Here is a 27,585-nt window from a genome sequence, read left to right as displayed (position 1 = left end):
GATTAAAGTAAAGGTTGGATGCGAGAAGTGGGTCATAATAAGCGTGTATGCACCTGGAGAAGAGAGGAATGCAGAGGAGAGAGAGAGATTTTGGGAGATGTTAAGTGAATGTATAGGAGCCTTTGAACCAAGTGAGAGAGTAATTGTGGTAGGGGACTTGAATGCTAAAGTAGGAGAAACTTTTAGAGAGGGTGTGGTAGGTAAGTTTGGGGTGCCAGGTGTAAATGATAATGGGAGCCCTTTGATTGAACTTTGTATAGAAAGGGGTTTAGTTATAGGTAATACATATTTTAAGAAAAAGAGGATAAATAAGTATACACGATATGATGTAGGGCGAAATGACAGTAGTTTGTTGGATTATGTATTGGTAGATAAAAGACTGTTGAGTAGACTTCAGGATGTACATGTTTATAGAGGGGCCACAGATATATCAGATCACTTTCTAGTTGTAGCTACACTGAGAGTAAAAGGTAGATGGGATACAAGGAGAATAGAAGCATCAGGGAAGAGAGAGGTGAAGGTTTATAAACTAAAAGAGGAGGCAGTTAGGGTAAGATATAAACAGCTATTGGAGGATAGATGGGCTAATGAGAGCATAGGCAATGGGGTCGAAGAGGTATGGGGTAGGTTTAAAAATGTAGTGTTAGAGTGTTCAGCAGAAGTTTGTGGTTACAGGAAAGTGGGTGCAGGAGGGAAGAGGAGCGATTGGTGGAATGATGATGTAAAGAGAGTAGTAAGGGAGAAAAAGTTAGCATATGAGAAGTTTTTACAAAGTAGAAGTGATGCAAGGAGGGAAGAGTATATGGAGAAAAAGAGAGAAGTTAAGAGAGTGGTGAAGCAATGTAAAAAGAGAGCAAATGAGAGAGTGGGTGAGATGTTATCAACAAATTTTGTTGAAAATAAGAAAAAGTTTTGGAGTGAGATTAACAAGTTAAGAAAGCCTAGAGAACAAATGGATTTGTCAGTTAAAAATAGGAGAGGAGAGTTATTAAATGGAGAGTTAGAGGTATTGGGAAGATGGAGGGAATATTTTGAGGAATTGTTAAATGTTGATGAAGATAGGGAAGCTGTGATTTCGTGTATAGGGCAAGGAGGAATAACATCTTGTAGGAGTGAGGAAGAGCCAGTTGTGAGTGCCAGTTGTGAGTGTGGGGGAAGTTCGTGAGGCAGTAGGTAAAATGAAAGGGGGTAAGGCAGCCGGGATTGATGGGATAAAGATAGAAATGTTAAAAGCAGGTGGGGATATAGTTTTGGAGTGGTTGGTGCAATTATTTAATAAATGTATGGAAGAGGGTAAGGTACCTAGGGATTGGCAGAGAGCATGCATAGTTCCTTTGTATAAAGGCAAAGGGGATAAAAGAGAGTGCAAAAATTATAGGGGGATAAGTCTGTTGAGTGTACCTGGTAAAGTGTATGGTAGAGTTATAATTGAAAGAATTAAGAGTAAGACGGAGAATAGGATAGCAGATGAACAAGGAGGCTTTAGGAAAGGTAGGGGGTGTGTGGACCAGGTGTTTACAGTGAAACATATAAGTGAACAGTATTTAGATAAGGCTAAAGAGGTCTTTGTGGCATTTGTGGATTTGGAAAAGGCGTATGACAGGGTGGATAGGGGGGCAATGTGGCAGATGTTGCAAGTGTATGGTGTAGGAGGTAGGTTACTGAAAGCAGTGAAGAGTTTTTACGAGGATAGTGAGGCTCAAGTTAGAGTATGTAGGAAAGAGGGAAATTTTTTCCCAGTAAAAGTAGGCCTTAGACAAGGATGTGTGATGTCACCGTGGTTGTTTAATATATTTATAGATGGGGTTGTAAGAGAAGTAAATGCGAGGGTCTTGGCAAGAGGCGTGGAGTTAAAAGATAAAGAATCACACACAAAGTGGGAGTTGTCACAGCTGCTCTTTGCTGATGACACTGTGCTCTTGGGAGATTCTGAAGAGAAGTTGCAGAGATTGGTGGATGAATTTGGTAGGGTGTGCAAAAGAAGAAAATTAAAGGTGAATACAGGAAAGAGTAAGGTTATGAGGATAACAAAAAGATTAGGTGATGAAAGATTGAATATCAGATTGGAGGGAGAGAGTATGGAGGAGGTGAACGTATTCAGATATTTGGGAGTGGACGTGTCAGCGGATGGGTCTATGAAAGATGAGGTGAATCATAGAATTGATGAGGGAAAAAGAGTGAGTGGTGCACTTAGGAGTCTGTGGAGACAAAGAACTTTGTCCTTGGAGGCAAAGAGGGGAATGTATGAGAGTATAGTTTTACCAACGCTCTTATATGGGTGTGAAGCGTGGGTGATGAATGTTGCAGCGAGGAGAAGGCTGGAGGCAGTGGAGATGTCATGTCTGAGGGCAATGTGTGGTGTGAATATAATGCAGAGAATTCGTAGTTTGGAAGTTAGGAGGAGGTGCGGGATTACCAAAACTGTTGTCCAGAGGGCTGAGGAAGGGTTGTTGAGGTGGTTCGGACATGTAGAGAGAATGGAGCGAAACAGAATGATTTCAAGAGTGTATCAGTCTGTAGTGGAAGGAAGGCGGGGTAGGGGTCGGCCTAGGAAGGGTTGGAGGGAGGGGGTAAAGGAGGTTTTGTGTGCGAGGGGCTTGGACTTCCAGCAGGCATGCGTGAGCGTGTTTGATAGGAGTGAATGGAGACAAATGGTTTTTAATACTTGACGTGCTGTTGGAGTGTGAGCAAAGTAACATTTATGAAGGGATTCAGGGAAACCGGCAGGCCGGACTTGAGTCCTGGAGATGGGAAGTACAGTGCCTGCACTCTGAAGGAGGGGTGTTAATGTTGCAGTTTAAAAACTGTAGTGTAAAGCACCCTTCTGGCAAGACAGTGATGGAGTGAATGATGGTGAAAGTTTTTCTTTTTCGGGCCACCCTGCCTTGGTGGGAATCGGCCAGTGTGATAAAAAAAAAAAAAAAAGACAGCTTCGCTAATAAACTTCTCAATTTTCAATTTTTTTCGTTAGTTAGTATCCTATCAGTTGCAATCCTAAAGTATTATTAAAAATTTTCATAATTTTAAAGGATAACTGAACCAGAATACTTTCTGACTACTTGTTACAAAAACCAGAAACAGGCTGAATGCTGGAGGGACAGACCTTCTAGTATTCTCTGGAGATGTCTACACTTTATAGATACCTCCTTTTTATAACAGTGAGTCTCGGGGACAAGAAGGGAATCATAGCATACATATATTCACATGTGCACATAACTACTGTTACTGCTGCTGCTGCTTCACACACACACACATTCAAGGAGAATTAGAAATTCGAAGAGCTAAGACAATTGAATATTGTGTATACTAGCATGTCAGGAAGACATCAAGAGGAGATGGATCACAAACACTGGATCTGGTATTCACCTTTAATGCCTCTGATGTGGCATTCATAAATTTGCCAAAATACATTCACACGAACCTTGCTCGTCACCTTGACTAAAATCCAGAACCTTAACGTTTGCAGTGAAGGTGTCGTAAGTGAATTCGCTCGTCCTCATTTCCCTCAGGCTGTCAAAAGTCATTTGTCGTCTCACAACCTGTAACATCTTCATTAAAGCGCGGTGTAGTCTGGTCAACTACCTGGTCTGTCCCGGAAGTTGTCGATACGGAAGTAGAAATCAATGAAGATGAGATGAATGTGACACTAGAGATTTATTAAACAAATGTTGATATAGCTTTAGTGTGCTGATAGTGGCATTTAGCCCACCTTGTCTACTGTGAGAATGAGAGTCTTCACCCAATATACTACGTTCGTCAGGTCGCAAAAAAAAAAATAAACAATTACGAAACACAAATAACCCGCACATAAAAGAGAGAAGCTTACGACGACGTTTCGGTCCGACTTGGACCATTGACAAAGTCACACAATTACGAAAACTGAATTCGTCACGTCGGTGAGTGATGGATGCAGCTGCGCTGTAGACAAGTTTGTTATTACAATAATGAGTATGTTTATAATTATAATAATGGGTATGGGCTAAACCCATAAGGATTATATAGCAGTTGGATAATATAGGTAAAAGACACGCATGCACTGATCAAGCCATTTATTAAAGGGAACGTTTCGCCCTAAATAGCTTCTTCAGGACTAAAGCGGCCACTTGATGGGTGCAACACTTCTCCTCCTCGTCAGCTTCCACCGCTCTCAGTACTGGACTAAATAAGTCACTGGCTGGAGAAACATTTCCAGATTAAAGATACCCAAATTTTGCGCAGTTGCCTCATTTATCAGCTTGTCGGGTTTTTTAAACCATTTAAACAAATACGTGACTCTTACCTACAACTTCTCGGTATCACCATACCACTTCCGTCACTTGGGAGTGGAAGCGACGGGCACCAACAGTTTCTTCAATCAATGAGCCTTTAACAACGTCAAGGCACTCCCGTTCAAGGCACTCCCGTTCAAGGCACTCCCGTTCGATGCACTCCCGTTCAAGGCACTCCCGTTCAAGGTACTCCCGTTCAAGGCACTCCCGCTCAAGGCACTCCCGTTCAATGCAGTGTCTATCATCAGAAGAGTCTATGCTCAATTGATTAATTGTAAATAATAAACACGCCTGTTAACTGTTTCAATAATTATTATATCCAACAAAACACTGCCAGTAAATACATTTACGACTATCAGAAATATATATGAGACTGTCATAAAAACATCTGAAACTGTCAAAAATATGTTTCCGACTGCCAGGTATACATATGCGACTGCCTGAAATATATTTGCGACTGTCAGAAATACATGTGAGAACGTCAGAAATATATTTATAACAGCTGACTTTGTGACCAGAAATCTGTCAGCAAAATCTTTTCAGCTCCCGGACAATGTGACTCATCTTGCCATGAGAAATGCAGTCAAGGACGCAGAAAAACTCTGCCACTATAATAATGGGAAACACTGCCGAGAAGTTGATGGACAAGACACATATACAACACTTTTTTATTTTTCCCTGAAACATTTCGCCTACACAGAAGTTTGGATTCTTTCCAAGGCTGAGGGACTGACCACGTCAAAACTGCTTCTTCAAGGCTGAGGGACTGACCACGTCAAAACTGCTTCTTCAAGGCTGAGGGACTGATCGTGTTATATTTATTTCTTCATTGCTTCCGCTGTCTCCAATTTGTTTCGGCGATGCATTCGACTGAAGAAGCCTCCTATATGAGCAATGAGTTCAAGTTAGGAAAATTTAGATTTAGAAAAGATATAGAAATGCACTAGTTTGGTAACAGAGTTGTATATGAGCGGAACAAACTCCCAAGTAGTGTCACTGAAGCGAAAACCTTGTGTAGCTTAAAAAACAAGTTAGAATTAGACACATGTGTTTTTTAAATAAACTGCTGAAAGACATCCTGCTTAACGAAGCCAAATGGTCTAGGTATGATGATAACATCTTGTGTTCAACTCTCTTGTCCCGTCTATTAAATTCACAGTTGGATGTTTTGATCCACGTATTGATAGAAATTTCAAGTTGGCAGTATATAGGAAGACCACTAATGCTTGCTCCTATATCCATTACTTTTCCTATCATGAAACCAAAGTAAAAAGGAGCGTCTTTCTCACTATGTTCCTGAGATCTTTACGAGTTTGCAGTCCCGAATTTCTTGATGAGGAAATTACGAAAATCGATAATATTGCGGCGAAACTATGATACCAAAAGAAGGTTTTAGGAAAGACAGTTAGAGAACAATAACACGAAAAGAACTTCAACTGAAATTCATTGATTTGAGAATGAGAGAGGCTGACATCAGTCAGTCCATCTATCATTATTCTATCATGCAGGAGGAGCCACGTGTTTATGGTGCATCCAGCAAAATAAGGAAATCACCACCATAAGATGATGTAAACCAAACTAAATGTAAACTTTGCCAGATGAGCAGTTGTCACACCTGTCGTCATTATGTGCTGGAATGCGATAAAATTAATGAATTTAAAGGCAACTCACTCAGAAATGTTCAAGAAATGTCAAAGTATTTTATCTACAGTGGTACATTACCAACCATTCTGGAAAAATTCTGACTTTGCTCACTGCAAATAAGGCATTACCACTTAATTTTATTTTCCTTTTCTGTGTGTGTGTGTGACCTAATTCATGTCTGAATAAATAACTCATTACGATTGTAACTAGACATAAATATGTAAATAGTTCATTACCACTGTAACTTGTTTAGCTATCAAAACTCTGCTGCCCAGTCCCTGGACACATTATGTGCCTCTAATCTTTTGACTACCTCCACAGTATGAGTCTGGGGCTTATAATAAACATATTAAACTAATCTAACTAACAGCTAGGAAAACTTATTATAGAATTGAACCTAGGTTAACCCCATAAGTTAAATATGAGTTAGTTCCGCCTTTCAACCTCGAGAGTCTATTTGATTTGTCGAATGCCCTAAAAAGATTTAACGTACAAGTAGTTTTCAAGAATTCAAGGACAGTTAAGAGCTTGTTGACGAAGAATTAGCCATAAAAAATGCATAGTCAGTGTTACCAGAGTGAGGTGCAGCGGTTGTAATTTATTCTATGTCAGACAGACATGTAACCCTTTGATGTTAGGTCAGTACAACATCGATACTCGATCCGAGCAGCGGAAAAAATCTAATGCCATACTTAATCACACACACGTGTATGCAAATAACCGTGCAAAATGGTCGGAGTCAGAATTACAGTTCCTAGTTCATCTTGGAATGAAATAAATATTTCAGAATTATAAAACATAACTTTTCACTATATAATGATGACTTAGGCTTGTTCAGACTAGAAGCATTTATGACAGGCTATTGTACAATGTACATAATCTTAACCTTGATATTATCAAGAAGGTTCGGGACCGTCTTCAATGTTATGCTTCTACACGAGCATCCCAACAATAACTGGCTGCTATGAGTTAAAATTTGATGGTTTGGCCTTTGTCAGACCTGTCAACCATTGTCTTCTTGTGGGTTGTATGGGTACTATTTCGTAGAATATGGAGTAATGACCACGGTAGTTAAACTGTGGGACGGCCTCTGCTATCCTGCCCCCCATATGTGCATTGGTTTTCCCAGTGCCTCTCTGTTGATTAGTGAATCATTTACGTTGTTCTATGCGCTGTGGCTAATTGTAAACGCGAGGAAAAATTTATGAAAAAACTGGTGAACTATACAGATTGTATATCAGTGGTATTCAATACCGACATGATGATGATTTAGACGCATGTGCAACATATAGGTATCTTTACTTGTAGACGTTTTACCATCCAGTGTTTTTATCAGTACAATACACAGACATATCAGAAATATATATAAAGCAAATAGTGAAAAATGAGGTAATCAGTCCCTCAGCCTAGCAGCAGTAGTTCCTCCTACCAGTGACAATGCTTTCACCTGCTGAAGGTCCTCCGACCACAGTATATAAGCGCCAATCTTTCTCTACCTGTGCTTCAGATTCTTCAAGACTACGGCGTTCATTACGTGCTCCCAGCCTGAGGGACTAACTACTTCATCTTCCCTTATTTGCTGTACATCTGTTAAGTTCATGTACTGCACTGATAAAGCCGCTGGAAGGCAAAACATCTACAGGATACACAGATATTGCACATGTGTCTGATTCATCAGCTATATAGATGAACATTTCGTTGTCACTTAGGTATCACACATTTAATATCGAGAAGAAATTTCAATATCCGTAAAAGGTTCCGTAACACTTAACTTATTCTTGGGGAAAAAATCCCACAAAATGTATAATTTACCGATTATGAAACTTTCTGGATCTAGAGAAATTTAAGTTAAAACAGATGCGAGGAAGGGGAGGGGTCGCTCTAACTTCTCGGATCAAAATTCTTCACCAGCACTTTGGATTCAACAATATTAAAGCGAAAGTCAAATATTTAGAGTCACGGGAATCTTCACTTCCTGTTGTTTATGGTGTGTGTGTGTGTACTCACCTATTTGTACTCACCTATTTGTGGTTGCAGGGGTCGATACATAGCTCCTGGCCCCGCCTCTTCACTAATCGCTACTAGGTGCTCTCTCTCTCTGCTCAATTGTGACCCCATGTTGCTGTGTCCCATCTCTGGAACATCCTGTCTCTCTCCACATTGTCAGTTCCTCGTATTATTTTAAATGGTAAGTAAACGTCAACCGTCGCACTTTTCTAACTCTGAAATAACCCAACTGAACACTGGGAAACATACGTACGAAAAGAACATTATTTTCTACCACGTAACTGCAATTATCGAAATGTATAGGGAAATAAGAGAGATAAATATACTTATCTCAGTAAGTGTTTCATTTATAATTAAATTGGTTTAAAACCCACACAGAGTGAAAAGTTAAAAAAAAATATACTTAGGATCAGTTGAAGGCTGCGAAGCTCCAGCAAGGTATCACTTAATGGCTCTCAGCTACAGATTCCATATAGTCATCTGCGGGATTCCTGCTGTACCAACCCGGAGTTTCTTTCTACTCAATATTCTCATAATATGATTCTAGACGAGACTCTCTCACTCACATAACATGAATCACGACACACTCTCTTTGAAAGACACTTGGAAGAATTCAGTCACTCGATGTGAAGTAACATTTCCACAAATACGGTTCAGAGGTTCGTCATGTGATACCCAACACAGGCAATTTTCCGCCACAGAAATTTCCACTTAAAAGTAGATAAATTAGACACATGTGCAACTCTTGGGTATCTTTATTGAGGAAACGTTTCGCCACACAGTGTCTTCATCAGTCCATACGTAGGAGAAACTTGAAGAACAGGAGGAGAATGAGGTAATCAGTCCCTCAACCTTGAGTCGATGTGTTCAGTCCATCAATCTTGAATAGAATACGGCATATGAGCGGAGAAGCAGCTTATAAACCGTATGGCAGGAGAGGTGCAGCAGTCATAGGTGGTGTCACATTTGTTCAATATGGAAGTAAGTCGTGCCCAAGAATTAGGCAAGCGAAGAATTCCTAAGTATTAAGATCCCAAGAAGTTGCAGCGTCTGACAGGTTTGTAGATGAATGGTTCAGAGAACCGACAAACCTATGACTGCTGCACCTCTCCTGCCATACGGTTTATAAGCTGCTTCTCCGCTCATATGCCGTATTCTATTCAAGATTGATAGACTGAACACATCGACTCAAGGTTGAGGGACTGATTACCTCCTCCTCCTCCTGTTCTTCAAGTTTCTCCTACGTATGGACTGATGAAGCCACTGTGTGGCGAAACGTTTCCTCAATAAAGATACCCAAGAGTTGCACATGTGTCTAATTTATCAACATGTCGGTTCCCTGAACCATTCATCCACACTTAAAAGTAATAATACACTGAGTCTGGGGACTCTAAACATTCTCAGTTGCGAGGCACAATGGCTTATAACGTTAGTTTATCATCTTTCACTTTCTAAGTCATGAAAGTGGTAACTTCTCGTCAACTTATACCAAACTCTCTAAAAATATGTATATATACATACGCTTCTTTCATCTTTTTCCAGATGTCTATGAGAAAAGCAAAAATTTTTCCTGAATAAAATGGGCTCCTCAGAAATCACTGTACTCATCAGTCAGCTCTTTACTTAGTAGCAAATAGGTAATTGGGTGTTAACCAATTTTTAAAGGATGCAGTATGGGGGAAGGATGGCTTTTTGTATATCGATTCCGGATTTCGGATTTCACTTTATTTATTTTCAACTCTTTCACTTCCTCGTGCTTTCCACTGCCTTTAACCGCTCCAACTTTGTTTTCGTATTCAGTAGTCGAGTCGGGTCATCATCCTCCTCCCATTGCAGGAAACACAGCTCCTCCGATCTTCAGAGACACAAACATCACCACATCTTAAACCATTGTAGAGATGGTGTCATTCTAGACACAATCTTGGAAACTAATTACCATTGCTCAGTACCCTCATCCATGCTATACGTACGCTCAATCTGTCATTTGTCTTAGCACACGAGTGATGTCTCTTTCATATAACGTTCTGGCTCATTTCGTTATTGTACTGAATCCCTGGCGACACAGCAATCAATACATATTACTGCGTACAATTGCTCCTTGGTAGCCATATTGACTTGTATCTGAACCCTAGAAGCAGTTCTGACTTTTAACACAACCTCAGCATCCATACAAACTATGTATCTCAACATAAGCATCCATACAGTCCACTTATTACAATCTTGATAACTATGCTGACCATATATCACAACCCACCTCCGCCCGTCATTGATCCACAACCTTTAAGAACGTTTCGCTCCTTACTAAACCATTATCAGATCGTGAAAGGACCGAAGCTTAGTCTTAAGTTTTCTCTCAGTTGTACATCAGCTGCGAAGTGTTCCAATCACAATATCATGGCTCTTACGCGCCTTCATTTATACTAGCTGTATATTCTGCTATGTTATGTAGCATTACGTACGGTGTACAGATTCACTGTTGTCGTCGGTTGTAACCTGTGTTTTTTTTTTTCTTTTTTCTTTTTGTATGTTGTGATGAGGTCAAACAGCAGAGACATCAATCTTTGAGATTCGATTGTCACGCTATCCATCGTGGACCCCAGAGTTAACATTGACACTGACGGCTCACTCGTGCGTGCACTCAATTCATGGTGGCAACGTGCAGACTCCAACTATTTGTTTGCTCTGTGTGTGTGTGTGTTTGTGTGTGTGTGTTTGTGTGTGTGTGTGTGTGTGTGTGTGTGTGTGTGTGTGTGTGTGTGTGTGTGTGTGTGTGTGTGTGTGTGTTAGTTACCATTTTGTCCTAGGCACATGTCGATTAGACACTAGGCCTGTTGTATATGAGTACGTGTGTGTGTGTGTGTGTGTGTGTGTGTGTGTGTGTACTCACCTAGTTGTACTCACCTAGTTGTACTCACCTAGTTAAGGTTGCAGGGGTCGAGTCCAAGCTCCTGGCCCCGCCTCTTCACTGGTCGCTACTAGGTCACTCTCCCTGAACCATGAGCGTTATCGTACCTCTGCTTAAAGCTATGTGTGTGTGTGTGTGTGTGTGTGTGTACTCACCTATTTGTACTCACCTATTTGTGGTTGCAGGGGTCGAGTCACAGCTCCTGGCCCCGCCTCTTCGCTGATTGCTACTAGGTCCTCTCTCTCCCTGCCCCATGAGCTCTATCATACCTCGCCTTAAAACTATGTATGGTTCCCGCCTCCACTACGTCACTTTCTAGGCTATTCCACGGTCTGACTACTCTATGACTGAAGAAATACTTCCTAACATCCCTTTGATTCATCTGAGTCTTCAACTCCAATTGTGACCTCTTGTGTCTGTGTCTCTTCTCTGGAACATCCCGTCCACCTTGTTTATTACGCGCAGTATTTTATATGTCGTTATCATGTCTCCCCTGACCCTCCTGTCCTCCAGTGTCGTCAGGCCGATTTCCCTCAACCTTTCTTCGTAGGACAATCCCCGTAGCTCTGGGACTAGTCTTGTTGCAAACCTTTGCACTTTCTCTAATTTCTTGACGTGCTTGACTAGGTGTGGGTTCCAAACTGGTGCTGCATACTCCAGTATGGGCCTGACGTAGATGGTGTACAGAGTCTTAAACGAATCCTTACTGAGGTATCGGAACGCTATCCGTAGGTTTGTGGTTGTAGGAGTTGATTCACAGCTCCTGACCCCGCCTAGTCACTGGTCACTACTAGGTCTTCTCTCTCCCCGCTCCATGAGCTTTAACATACCTCTTTTAAAGCTATATATGGATCCTGCCTCCACTCCATCACTCTCTAGACTTTTCCACTTCCTTATAACTCTATGATAGAAGAAATACTTCAATACTTCCTAACATCCTTGTGACTCATCTGAGTCTTTATCTTTTAGTTAAGTCCCCTTGTTACTGTGTCCCATCTCTGAAACATCCTATTCCTGTCCACCTTGTCAATTCCTCTAAGTATTTTATATGTCGTCCCCCATCTATCCTGTCCTCCAGTGTCATCAAGCTGATTTCCCTTAACCTCTCCTCGTAGCACATACCCATAGTTCTGGAACTAGTCTTGTTACGAACCTTTGCACTTCCTCTAATTTCTCGACGTTCCTGACCATATATGAGTTCCATACTGATGCTGAATACTTCAGTAAGGGCCTGACATACACGGTATACAGAGTCTTGAATGATTCCTTACTCAGGTGTCGAAACACTGTTCATAGGTTTGCTAGGCGCTCATTTGCTGCAGCAGTTATCTGGTTGATGTGCGCCTCAGGAGATGTATTCGGTATTATACTCACTCCAAGGCCCTTTTCCTTGAGTGAGGTTTGAAGTCTTTGGCTCCCTATCCTGTACTCTATCCGGGGTCTTTTTGACTTTCCCCTATCTTCATGACTTTGCACCTGGAAGGGTTAAACTCTAGGAGCCAGCTGATGGACCAGGCTTACAGCCTGTCTAGATCCCTTTATAGTCCTACCTGATCCTCATCCACTGAAATTCTCTACATTAGCTTCACATCGTCTGTAAACAGGGACACCTCTGAATCTATCCCTTCAGCAAACAGCACCGGTCCTAGGACTGACCCTTGTGGAACCTCGCTCGTCACAGGCGCCCACTCTGACAGCTCGTCGCGCTCGCGCGCGTGTGTATGTGTATGTGTATGTGTATGTGTATGTGTATGTGTATGTGTACTCACCTAATTGTACTCACCTAATTGTGGTTGCAGGGGTCGAGACTCAGCTCCTGGCCCCGCCTCTTCACTGATCGCTACTGGGTCCTCTCCCTCTCTGCTTCCTGAGCTTTGTCATACCTCTTCTTAAAACTATGTATGGTTCCTGCCTCCACTACTTCACTTGCTAGGCTATTCCACTTGCTGACAACTCTATGACTGAAGAAATACTTCCTAACGTCCCTGTGACTCGTCTGAGTCTTCAGCTTCCAGTTGTGACCCCTTGTCCCTGTGTCCCCTCTCTGGAACATCCTATCTCTGTCCACCTTGTCTATTCCCCGCAGAATCTTGTATGTCGTTATCATGTCTCCCCTGACCCTTCTGTTCTCCAGTGTCGTCAGTCCGATTTCCCTTAACCTTTCCTCATACGACATTCCCTTGAGCTCTGGGACTAGCCTTGTTGCAAACCTTTGTACTTTCTCTAACTTCTTGACGTGCTTGACCAGGTGTGGGTTCCAGACTGGTGCTGCATACTCCAGTATGGGCCTAACATACACAGTGTACATTGTCTTGAACGATTCCTTATTAAGGTATCGGAACGCTATTCTCAGGTTTGCCAGGCGCCCGTATGCTGCAGCAGTTATTTGGTTGATGTGTGCCTCCGGTGATGTGCTCGGTGTTATGGTCACCCCAAGGTCTTTCTCCCTGAGTGAGGTCTGTAGTCTTTGTCCACCTAGCCTATACTCTGTCTGCGGTCTTCTTTGCCCCTCCCCAATCTTCATGACTTTGCATTTGGCTGGATTGAATTCGAGAAGCCAGTTACTGGACCACATGTCCAGCCTGTCCAGGTCTCTTTGCAGTCCTGCCTCATCCTCGTCCGATTTAATTCTTCTCATCAACTTCACATCATCTGCGAACAGGGACACTTCAGAGTCTATTCCTTCCATCATGTCGTTCACATATATCAAAAATAGCACTGGTCCTAGAACTGACCCCTGTGGGACCCCGCTCGTAACAGGCGCCCACTGTGATACCTCTTCACGTACCATGACTCGTTGCTGCCTCCCTGTCAGGTATTCCCTTATCCATTGCAGTGCCCTCCCTTTTGCATGTGCCTGATCCCCCAGCTTCTGCACTAATCTCTTGTGGGGAACTGTGTCAAAGGCCTTCCTGCAGTCTAGGAAAACGCAATCTACCCACCCCTCTCTCTCGTGTCTTACTTCTGTTACCTTGTCATAAAACTCCAGGAGGTTTGTGATGCAGGATTTGCCTTCCTTGAACCCATGCTGGTTTTCATTTATAATATTGTTCCTTTCCAGGTGTTCGACCACTCTCCTCCTGATAATCTTCTCCATGACTTTACACACAATACATGTCAGAGACACAGGTCTGTAGTTTAGTGCCTCGTTTCTGTTTCCTTTCTTAAATATGGGAACTACATTAGCTGTCTTCCATTTCTCAGGTAGTTGCCCAGTTTCAAGGGATGTGTTGAAGATTGTGGTTAGAGGCACGCACAGCATCTCTGCTCCTTCTCTAAGGACTCATGAGGAGATGTTGTCCGGTCCCATCGCTTAAGAGCTTCTTCACCTCCTCCTCAGTTGTTCGGATGTCATCCAACACTTGTTGGTATATTCCCTCTTGATGTTCCCTTCTGTGCTGTCTTCCCACAGCCCTTCCTGTCTCTACTGTAAAAACTTCCTTAAATCTCCTGTTCAGCTCCTCACATACCTCCTGATCATTTCTTGTGAGTTCTCCACCTTCTGTCCTTAATCTGATCACCTGGTCTTTGACTGTTGTCTTCCTCCTGATATGGCTATACAACAGTTTCGGGTCAGTCTTGATTCTCGATGCTATGTCATTTTCATACTGTCGCTGGGCATCCCTCCTTACCTGTGCGTACTCATTCCTGGCTCTGCGACTGATCTCCCTATTTTCGTGTGTTCTCTGCCTTCTGTAATTTTTCCATTCTCTATTGCACTTTGTTTTTGCCTCCTTACACCGTCGGGTAAACCAGGGGCTCGTTCTGGTCTTCCCGTTGTTACTGTTGCCCTTGGGAATAAACTTTTCCACTGCCTCCTTGCATTTTGTTGTTACATATTCCATCACTCTTCTGGTTGCATAAACCATATTGTTCCTATTCTTAAAACTACGTATGCATCCTTCCTGAACCACTTCGTTGTCCAGTTCATTCCACTGTCTAGCCACTCTAAGCCTAAACAAGAATGTCCTGAGTACCTGAGTACCTGAGTACCTGAGACCCAACTCTCTAACTCTCCCTGTCCACCCTGTCAATTCCTCTCGGTATTTTGCAAGTCAGTCACGTCTTTGACATGGTTATGGGGAGCATAATAAAGATATTCAACTAACAGTCATGTCATTTCTAGTCCTTCTGTTCTGTACAGTCGTCACGTCTGCCTCCTCTAGCCTCTCCTCATATCCTTCTGGTTTTTGTCTTCAAAAGGGCTCTTGATCCGAAGATTTAGGAGTAAACCTGATAACTTAACATTTTTCCTGTCACTGTCTGATCCTTACAGGTTTAGCATTTCCCGATGAATAAAATAATTATTTTAATAAAAATAAAATAATTATCTTCATTAATTTTATTTAGTATTGTTGTGGTTATTATTATTATTATTATTATTATTATTATTATTATTATTATTATTATTATTATTATTATTATTATTATTATTATTATTATTATTATTATTATTATTATTATTATTATTATTATTATTATTATTATTATTATTATTATTATTATTATTATTATTATTATTATTATTATTATTATTATTATTATTATTATTATTATTATTATCACAATCATCATCATCATCATCATCATCATCATTATCATCATTATTAAAGTTGTTAATACCATTATCCTTACGAAATCTCGACAGGTGTCAATATTTTTTTTTTGGTTCCTACAGCGACCCGAAACTGAAGAAACATTTCGTGCTAAATTCCATCATAATTCATCAAAATTTAATCTTGCGATATTAAGTCTGCAGAATATACAGTAACATAATTAAGTATCGTAAAACATGTACGGATATCGCAATAATTGTCGGCTTTATCAGTAGCAAAATTATGCGGACGCGAGTACTGTGTGGGCAGCTCAGTACGTGTGGTACACCGTGCTGGGGTACACCAGGCTGGGGTACACCATGCTGGGGTACACCGTGCTGGAGTACACCATGCTGGGGTACACCATGCTGGGGTACACCATGCTGGGGTACACCGTGCTAGGGGACACCATGTTGGGGTACACCATGCTGGGGTACACAATGCTGGGGTACAACATGCTGGGGTACACCATGCTGGGGTACACCATGCTGGGGTACACCATGCTGGGGTACACCTAGGGGACACCATGCTACACCATGCTGGGGTACACCGTGCTGGGGTACACCGTGCTGGGGTACACCATGCTGGGGTACACCGTGCTAGGGGACACCATGCTGGGGTACACCATGCTGGGGTACACCATGCTGGGGTACACCATGCTGGGGTACACCATGCTGGGGTACACCATGCTGGGGTACACCATGCTGGGGTACGCCATGCTGGGGTACACCATGCTACACCATGCTGGGGTACACCATGCTGGGGTACACCATGCACCATGCTGGGGTACACCATGCAGGGGTACACCATGCTGGGGTACACCGTGCTGGGGTACACCATGCTGGGGTACACCATGCTGGGGTACACCATGCTGGGGTACACCATGCTGGGGTACACCATGCTGGGGTACACCATGCTGGGGTACACCATGCTGGGGTACACCATGCTGGGGTACACCATGCTGGGGTACACCATGCTGGGGTACACCATGCTGGGGTACACCATGCTGGGGTACACCATGCTGGGGTACACCATGCTGGGGTACACCATGCTGGGGTACACCATGCTGGGGTACACCATGCTGGGGTACACCATGCTGGGGTACACCATGCTGGGGTACACCATGCTGGGGTACACCATGCTGGGGTACACCATGCTGGGGTACACCATGATGGGGTACACCATGCTGGGGTACACCATGCTGGGGTACACCACGCTGAGGTACACCATGCTGGGGTACGCCATGCTGGGGTACACCATGCTGGGGTACACCATGCTGGGGTACACCATGCTGGGGTACACCGTGCTGGGGTACACCATGCTGGGGTACACCATGCTGGGGTACACCATGCTGGGGTACACCATGCTGGGGTACACCATGCTGGGGTACACCATGCTGGGGTACACCATGCTGGGGTACACCATGCTGGGGTACACCATGCTGGGGTACACCATGCTGGGGTACACCGTGCTGGGGTACACCATGCTGGGGTACACCATGCTGGGGTACACCATGCTGGGGTACACCATGCTGGGGTACACCATGCTGGGGTACACCATGCTGGGGTACACCATGCTGGGATACACAGTGCTGGGGTACACCGTGCTGGGGTACACCATGCTGGGGTACACCATGCTGGGGTACACCGTGCTGGGGTATACCATGCTAAGGTACACCACCGTGCTGGGGTACACCATGCTGGGGTACACCATCTGTACACCATGCTGGGGTACACCATGCTGGGGAACACCATGCTGGGACACACCGTGCTGGGGTACACCATGCTGGGGTACACCATGCTGGGGTACACCATGCTGGGGTACACCATGCTGGGATACACAGTGCTGGGGTACACCGTGCTGGGGTACACCATGCTGGGGTACACCATGCTGGGATACACCGTGCTGGGGTAACACCCTCGCTGGGGTACACCATGCTTCTGTACACCATGCTGGGGTACACCATGCTGGGGAACACCATGCTGGGACACACCGTGCTGGGGTACACCATGCTGGGGTACACCATGCTGGGGTACACCATGCTGGGGTACACCATGCTGGGGTACAACATGCTTCTGTACACCATGCTGGGGTACACCATGCTGGGGTACACCATGCTGGGACACACCGTGCTGGGGTACACCATGCTGGGGTATACCATGCTTCTGTACACCATGCTGGGGTACACCATGCTGGGGTACCCCATGCTGGGGTACAACATGCTTCTGTACACCATGCTGGGGTACACCATGCTGGGGTACACCAAGCTGGGACACACCGTGCTGGGGTACACCATGCTGGGGTTCACCATCAAGAACATCAACTGGGACCAGGTAAACCATGTCCTAAGCGAAACATGTTGGGAAGATATCTTAAATGACATGGATCCAAAACAATGCCTTGAAAGGATCAACTTCCTGGCAACTGAAGCATGTTCTAGGCATATTTCCCTACGAAAGAAGAAGAGCAGGAGTAAACTGGAGAGAGAAAGACGCTCCCTCTACAGAAGACGACGAAGAGTCACTGAGCTCCTCAGGAGTGCTAGAATATCTGATACACGAAAGAAGGCGCTGACCAGGGAAAGGGCGCCATTGGTACACTAAGGGAAAACACCATAAGTGTCCGGGGCCCAAGACTGTTCAACAGCCTCCCATCAAGCATAAGGGGAATTGCCAATAAACCCCTGGCTGCCTTCAAGAGAGAGATCGACAGATACCTAAAGTCAGTGCCGGATCAGCCGGGCTGTGGCTCGTACGTTGGACTGCGTGCGGCCAGCAGTAACAGCCTAGTTGATCAGGCCCTGATCCATCGGGAGACCTGGTCATGGACCGATCCGCGGGGGCGTTGATCCCCGGTATAACCTCCAGGTAACCTCCAGGTAACCAGGCTTCTGTACACCATGCTGGGATACACCACACTGGGGTACACCATACTGCGGTACACCATGCTGTGGTACACCATGCTGGGGTACACCATGCTGGGGTACACCATGCTGTGGTACAACATGCTGGGGTACACCATGCTGTGGTACACCATGCTGGGGTACACCATGCTGGGGTACACCATGCTGGGGTACACCATGCTGGTTTACACCATGCTGGGGTACACCATGCTGTGGTACACAATGCTGGGGTACACCATGCTGTGGTGCACCATGATGGGATACACCATGCTGTGGTACACCATGCTGGGGTACACCATGCTGGGGTACACCATGCAGGGGTACACCATGCAGGGGTAAACCAGTACACCATGTTGTGGTACACCATGCTGGGGTACACCATGCTGTGGTACACCATACAGGGTTACACCATGCTGGGGTACAACATGCTGGGGTACACCATGCTGGGGTACACCATGCTGGGGTGCACCATGCTGGGGTACACCATGCTGTGGTACACCATGCTGGTGTACACCACGCTGGGGTACACCATGCTGGGGTACACCATGCTGGGGTACACCATTCTGGGGTACACCATGCTGTGGTACACCATGCTGGGGTACAACATGCTGCAGTACACCATGCTGGGGAACACCATGCTGGGGTACACCATGCTGCTGTACACCATGCTGGGGTACACCATGCTGGGGTACACCATGCTGGGGTACACCATGCTGGGGTACACCATGCTGTGGTACACCATGCTGGGGTACACCATGCTGGGGTACATTATGCTGGGGTACACCATGCTGGGGTACACCATGCTGGGGTACATCATGCTGTGGTACACCATGCTGGGGTACACCATGAAGGGGTACATTATGCTGCTGTACACCATGCTGGGGTACACCATGCAGTGGTACACCATGCTGGGGTACACAATGCTGGGGTACACCATGCTGGGGTACACCATGTTGTGGTACACAATACTTGGGAACACCATACTGGGGTACACCATGCTGAGGTACACCATGCTGGGGTACACCATGCTGGGGTACACCATGCTGGGGTACACCATGCTGGGGTACACCATGCTGGGGTACACCATGCTGGGGTACATCATGCTGTGGTACACCATGCTGGGGTACACCATGCTGGGGTACATTATGCTGCTGTACACCATGCTGGGGTACACCATGCTGTGGTACACCATGCTGGGGTACAACATGCTGGGGTACACCATGCTGGGGTACACCATGCTGTGGTACACAATACTGGGGTACACCATACTGGGGTACACCATGGTGTGGTACACCATGCTGGGGTACACCATGCTGGTGTACACCATGCTGGGGTACACCATGCTGTGGCATACCATGCTGGGGTACACGATACTGTGGCACACCATACTGGGGTACACCATACTGGGGGTACACCATGCTGGAGTACACCATGGTGGGGTACACCATGCTGGGGTACATCGTGCTGGTGTATACCATGCTGCGGTACACCATGCTGGGGAGCACCATGCTGGGGTACACCATGCTGGGGTACACCATGCTGTGGTACACCATGCTGGGGTACACCATGCTGGGGTACACCATGCTGGGGTACACCATGCTGGGGTACACCATGCTGGGGTACACCATGCTGGGGTACACCATGCTGGGGTACACCATGCTGGGGTACACCATGCTGGGGTACACCATGCTGGGGTACACCATGCTGGGGTACACCATGCTGGGGTACACCATGCTGTGGTACACCATGCTGGGGTACACCATGCTGGGGTACACCATGCTGGGGTACACCATGCTGGGGTACACCATGCTGGGGTACACCATGCTGGGGTACACCATGCTGGGGTACACCATGCTGGGGTACACCATGCTGGGGTACACCATGCTGGGGTACACCATGCTGGGGTACACCATGCTGGGGTACACCATGCTGGGGTACACCATGCTGGGGTACACCATGCTGGGGTACACCATGCTGGGGTACACCATGCTGGGGTACACCATGCTGGGGTACACCATGCTGGGGTACACCATGCTGGGGTACACCATGCTGGGGTACACCATGCTGGGGTACACCATGCTGTGGTACACCATGCTGGGGTACACCATACTGGGGTACACCATGCTGTGGTACACCATGCTGGGTTACACCATGCTGGGGTACACCATGCTGGGGTACACCATGCTGTGGTATACCATGCTGGGGTACACCATGCTGTGGCACACCATACTGGCGTACACCATGCTGGGGTACACCATGCTGGAGTACATCATGGTGGGGTACACCATGCTGGGGTACACCGTGCTGGGGTACACCATGCTGGGGTACACCATGCTGGGGTACACCATGCTGGGGTACACCATGCTGGGGTACACCATGCTGGGGTACACCATGCTGGGGTACACCATGCTGGGGTACACCATGCTGGGGTACACCATGCTGGGGTACACCATGATGGGGTACACCATGATGGGGTACACCATGCTGGGGTACACCATGCAGTGGTACATGCTGGGGTACATGCTGGGGTACACCATGCTGGGGCTGGGGTACACCATGCTGGGGTACACCATGCTGGGGTACACCATGCTGGGGTACACCATGCTGTGGTACACCATGCTGGGGTACACCATGCTGTGGTACACCATGCTGGGGTACACCATGCTAGGGTACATTATGCTGTGGTACACCATGCTGGGGTACACCATGCTGTGGTACACCATGCTGGGGTACACCATGCTGTGGTACACCATGCTGGGGTACACCATGCTGGGGTACATTATGCTGTGGTACACCATGCTGTGGTACATTATGCTGTGGTACACCATGCTGGGGTACACCATGCTGGGGTACACCATGCTGGGGTACACCATGCTGTGGTACACCATGCTGGGGTACATTATGCTGTGGTACACCATGCTGGGGTACACCATGCTGGGGTACACCATGCTGTGGTACACCATGCTGGGGTACACCATACTGGGGTACACCATGCTGGGGTACACCATGCTGTGGTACACCATGCTGGGGTACACCATGCTGTGGTACACCATGCTGGGGTACACCATGCTGTGGTACACCATGCTGTGGTACACCATGCTGTGGTACACCATGCTGGGGTACACCATGCTGTGGTACACCATGCTGTGGTACACCGTGCTGTGGTACACCGTTCTGGGGTATATTGTGCTGTGGTACACCATGCTGGGGTACACTATGCTGGGGTACACCATGCTGTGGTACACCATGCTGGGGTACACCATGCTGGGGTACACCATGCTGGGGTACACCATGCTGGGGTACATAATGCTGTGGTACACCATGCTGGGGTACACCATGCTAGGGTACACCATGCTGGGATACACCATGCTGGGGTACACCATGCTGGGGTACACCATGCTGGGGTACACCATGCTGGGGTACACCATGCTGGGGTACACCATGCTGGGGTACACCATGCTGTGGTACACCATACTGGGGTACACCATACTGGGGTACACCATGCTGTGGTACACCATGCTGGGGTACACCATGCTGGGGTACACCATGCTGGGGTACACCATGCTGGGGTACACCATGCTGGGGTACATTATGCTGTGGTACACCATGCTGGGGTACACCATGCTGTGGTACACCATGCTGGGGTACACCATGCTGGGGTACATTATGCTGGGGTACACCATGCTGGGGTACACCATGCTGGGGTACATCATGCTGTGGTACACCATGCTGGGGTACACCATGCTGGGGTACATTATGCTGTGGTACACCATGCTGGGGTACATTATGCTGTGGTACACCATGCTGGGGTACACCATGCTGTGGTACACCATGCTGGGGTACACCATGCTGGGGTACACCATGCTGTGGTACACCATGCTGGGGTACATTATGCTGCTGTACACCATGCTTTGGTACATTATGCTGGGGTACACTATGCTGGGGTACACCATGTTGGGATACTCCATGCTGTGGTACACCATGCTGGGGTACACCATGCTGGGATACACCATGCTGTGGTACACAATGCTGGGGTACATTATGCTGGGGTACACCATGCTGGGGTACACCATGCTGTGGTACACCATGCTGGGATACACCATGCTCTGGTACACAATGCTGGGGTACATTATGCTGGGGTACACCATGCTGTGGTACACCAGGCTAGGGTACATTATGCTGTGATTCAAAATGCTGGGGTACATTATGCTGTGGTACACAATGCTGGGGTACATTATGCTGTGGTACACAACGCTGTGGTACACTATGCTGGTGTACATTATGCTGTGGTACACCATGCTGGGGTACATTATGCTGGGGTACACCATGCTGGGGTACACCATGCTGGGGTACACCATGCTGGGGTACACCATGCTGTGGTACACCATGCTGGGGTACACCATGCTGGGGTACACCATGCTGTGATACACCATGCTGGGGTACACCATGCTGGGGTACACCATGCTGGGGTACATTATGCTGTGGTACACCATGCTGGGGTACATTATGCTGTGGTACACCATGCTGGGGTACACCATGCTGGGGTACATTATGCTGTGGTACACCATGCTGGGGTACACCATGCTGTGGTACACCATGCTGGGGTACACCATGCTGTGGTACACCATGCTGGGGTACATCATGCTGTGGTACACCATGCTGGGGTACATTATGCTGCTGTACACCATGCTTTGGTACATTATGCTGGGGTACACTATGCTTGGGTACACCATGCTGGGGTACACCATGTTGGGATACTCCATGCTGTGGTACACCATGCTGGGATACACCATGCTGTGGTACACAATGCTGGGGTACATTATGCTGGGGTACACCATGCTGGGATACACCATGCTGTGGTACACAATGCTGGGGTACATTATGCTGGGGTACACCATGCTGGGGTACACCATGCTGGGGTACACCATGCTGGGGTACACCATGCTGGGGTACACCATGCTGGGGTACACCATGCTGGGGTACACCATGCTGGGGTACATAATGCTGTGGTACATCATGCTGGGGTACACCATGCTGGGGTACATAATGCTGTGGTACACCATACTGGGGTACACCATGCTAGGGTACACCATGCTGGGGTACGTTATGCTGTGGTACACCATGCTGGTGTACATTATGCTGTGGTACACCATGCTGTGGTACACCATGCTGTGGTACACCATGCTGGGTACACCATACTGGGGTACATTATGCTGTGGTACACCATGCTGGGTACACCATGCTGGGGTACATTATGCTGTGGTACACCATGCTGGGGTACACCATGCTGGGGTACATTATGCTGTGGTACACCATGCTGGGGTACATTATGCTGTGGTAGACGATGCTGTGGTACACCATTCTGGGGTACACCATGCTGTGGTACACCATGCTGGGGTACAACATGCTGTGGTACACCATGCTGGGGTACATTATGCTGCTGTACACCATGCTTTGGTACATTATGCTGGGGTACACTATGCTGGGGTACACCATGTTGGGATACTCCATGCTGTGGTACACCATGCTGGGGTACACCATGCTGGGATACACCATGCTGTGGTACACAATGCTGGGGTACATTATGCTGGGGTACACCATGCTTTGGTACACCATGCTGTGGTACACCATGCTGGGATACACCATGCTGTGGTACACCATGCTGGGGTACATTAAGCTGGGGTACACCATGCTGTGGTACACCATGCTGTGGTACATTATGCTGGGGTACACCATGCTGGGGTACATTATGCTGTGGTACACCATGCTGGGGTACATTAAGCTGGGGTACACCATGCTGTGGTACACCATGCTGTGGTACATTATGCTGGGGTACACCATGCTGGGGTACATTATGCTGTGGTACACCATGCTGGGGTTCACCATGCTGGGGTACATTATGCTGGGGTACACCATGGTGCTGTACACCATGCTGGGGTACACCATGCTGTGGTACACCATGCTGGGTACACCATACTGGGGTACATTTTGCTGTGGTACACCATGCTGGGGTACACCATGCTGGGGTACATTATGCTGCTGTACACCATGCTGGGGTACATTATGCTGTGGTACACCATGCTGGGGTACACCATGCTGGGGTACATTATGCTGTGGTACACCATGCTGGGGTACATTATGCTGTGGTAGACCATGCTGTGGTACACCATGCTGGGGTACACCATGCTGGGGTACACCATGCTCGGGTACACCATGCTGTGGTACACCATGCTGGGGTACACCATGCTGTGGTACACCATGATGGTGTACACCATGCTGGGGTACATTATGCTGCTGTACACCATTCTGGTGTACATTATGCTGGGGTACACTATGCTGGGGTACACCATGCTGGGGTACACCATGTTGGGGTACATTATGCTGTGGTACATTATGCTGTGGTACACCATGCTGGGGTACACCATGCTGGTGTACACCATGCTGGGGTACATTATGCTGCTGTACACCATTCTGGTGTACATTATGCTGGGGTACACTATGCTGGGGTACACCATGCTGGGGTACACCATGTTGGGATACTCCATGCTGTGGTACACCATGCTGGGGTACACTATGCTGGGGTACATTATGCTGCTGTACACCATGCTGGGGTACATTATGCTGTGGTACACCATGCTGGGGTACACCATGCTGTGGTACACCATGCTGGGGTACATAGCTGGGGTACACCTGCTGTGGTACACCAGGCTGGGGTACACCATGCTGGGGTACACCATGCTAGGGTACACCATGCTGTGGTACACCATGCTGGGGTACACCATGCTGGGGTACATTATGCTGGGGTACACCATGCTGGGATACACCATGCTGGGGTACACCATGCTGCTGTACTCCATGCTGGATTACACCATGCTGGGGAACACCATGCTGTGGTACACCATGCTGGGGTACACCATGCTGGGGTACATTATGCTGGGGTACACCATGCTGGGGTACACCATGCTGGGGTACACCATGCTGGGGTACATTATGCTGGGATACACCATGCTGGTGTACACCATGCTGTGGTACACCATGCTGGGGTACACCATGCTGGGGTACACCATGCTGGGGTACATTATGCTGGGATACACCATGCTGGGGTACATTATGCTGGGATACACCATGCTGGGGTACATTATGCTGGGATACACCATGCTGGGGTACATTATGCTGTGGTACACCATGCTGGGGTTCACCATGCTGGGGTACACCATGGTGCTGTACACCATGCTGGGGTACACCATGCTGGGGTACACCATGCTGGGGTACACCATGCTGGGTACACCATGCTGGGGTACATTATGCTGGGGTACACCATGCTGGGGTACACCATGCTGGGGTACACCATGCTGGGGTACATTATGCTGGGTACACCATGCTGGGGTACATCATGCTGTGGTACACCATGCTGGGGTACACCATGCTGTGGTACACCATGCTGGGGTACAGTATGCTGGGTACACCATGCTGGGGTACACCATGCTGGGGTACACCATGCTGGGGTACACCATGCTGGGGTACACCATGCTGGGGTACACCATGCTGTGGTACACCATGCTGGGGTACATTATGCTGGGGTACACCATGGTGCTGTACACCATGCTGGGGTACACCATGCTGGGGTACACCATGCTGGGTACACCATGCTGGGGTACATTATGCTGGGGTACACCATGCTGGGGTACACCATGCTGGGGTACACCATGCTGGGGTACATTATGCTGGGATACACCATGCTTTTATACTCCATGCTGTGGTACACCATGCTGGGGTACATTATGCTGGGGTACACCATGCTGGGGTACACCATGCTGGGGTACACCATGCTGGGGTACACCATGCTGGGGTACACCATGCTGGGGTACATTATGCTGTGGTACACCATGCTGGGGTACACCATGCTGGGGTACATTGTGCTGGGGTACACCATGCTGCTGTACACCATGCTGGGGTACACCATGCTGGGGTACACCATGCTGTGGTACACCATGCTGGGGTACATTATGGTGGGGTACACCATGCTGGGGTACACCATGGTGCGAGAAGTAGTATATGAGTACTCACCTATTTGTGGCTGCTGGGGTCGAGTTATAGCTTCTGGCCCCGCCTCTGCACTGGTCTCTACTAGGTCCACTTTCTCCCTGCTCTATGAGTTTTATCATACCTCTTCTTAAAGCTATGTATTTAACCTCTCTCTAGTACCTCTCTTTCTAGACTATTCCACCTCCTGACTATGATATGAAAGAAAGAAATACTTCCTAATATCCCTGTGACTCATCTGAGTCTTCAATTTCCAATTGTGACCCCTGGAGGTGACCCCTAGTTGCTGTGTCAGTATTTTATGTCATTAACATGTCTTTCCCCTCTCTCCCGTCCTCCAGTGTCGTCAGGTCGATTTCCCTTAACCTAATTTCTTGGCGTGCTTTACCAGGTGTGGGTTCCAAACTGGTGCTGCATACTCCAGTATGGGTCTGACGTAAACTGTGTACAGAGTCCTGAGCGAATCCTTACTGCCCATATGGTGCAGCAGTTATTTGGTTGATGTGAGGCTCAGGAGATGTGCTCGGTATTATACTCAACCCATGATCATTTTCCTTGAGTGAGGTATGCAGGCTTTGGCCCCCGGCACTGAACTCTGTCTGAGGTCTTCTTTGCCCTTCCCTGATCTTCAGGACGTTGCACTTGATGGAGCCAGTTGCTGAACCAAGTTTGCAGCCTGTCTAGGTCCCTTTGTAATACTTCCTGATCCTCATCCGACTGAACTCTTCTCATTAGCTTCAAAGCGTCTGCAAAAAGGGACACCATTCACATATACCAGAAACAGCACTGGTCGTAAGACCAGTGACACCTTGTCACGTACTCGCTGATGCCTTCCTGTCGGCTATTCTCCGATCTACAGCAGTGCCTTCCCTGTTATCCCTGCCAGGTTCCCCAGCTTTTGCACTAATCTCTTGTGTGGAACTGTGTCAAAAGCCTTTTTACAGTCCGAGAAAATGCAATCTAGCTACCCCCCCCCTGTCTCTCTTGCCTTACTGCCGTCACCTTGTCATAGAACTCCAGTAGGTTCGTAACACAGGATTTCCCGCCCTTGAACCCATGCTGGTTGTCATTGATCAGCTCAGTCCTTTCTAGGTGCTCCACCACTCTTCTCCTGATAATCTTCTCCATGATTTTGCATGCATACCAGTGACACTGGCCTGTAATTTTGTGCTGTGAGTCTGTCTCCTGTGTGTGTGTGTGTGTGTGTGTGTGTGTGTGTGT

This window comes from Cherax quadricarinatus, chromosome 6 (genome assembly GCF_038502225.1).
Source record: "Cherax quadricarinatus isolate ZL_2023a chromosome 6, ASM3850222v1, whole genome shotgun sequence".
Lineage (NCBI taxonomy): Eukaryota > Metazoa > Arthropoda > Malacostraca > Decapoda > Parastacidae > Cherax > Cherax quadricarinatus.
This window is presented reverse-complemented; position numbering follows the sequence as displayed.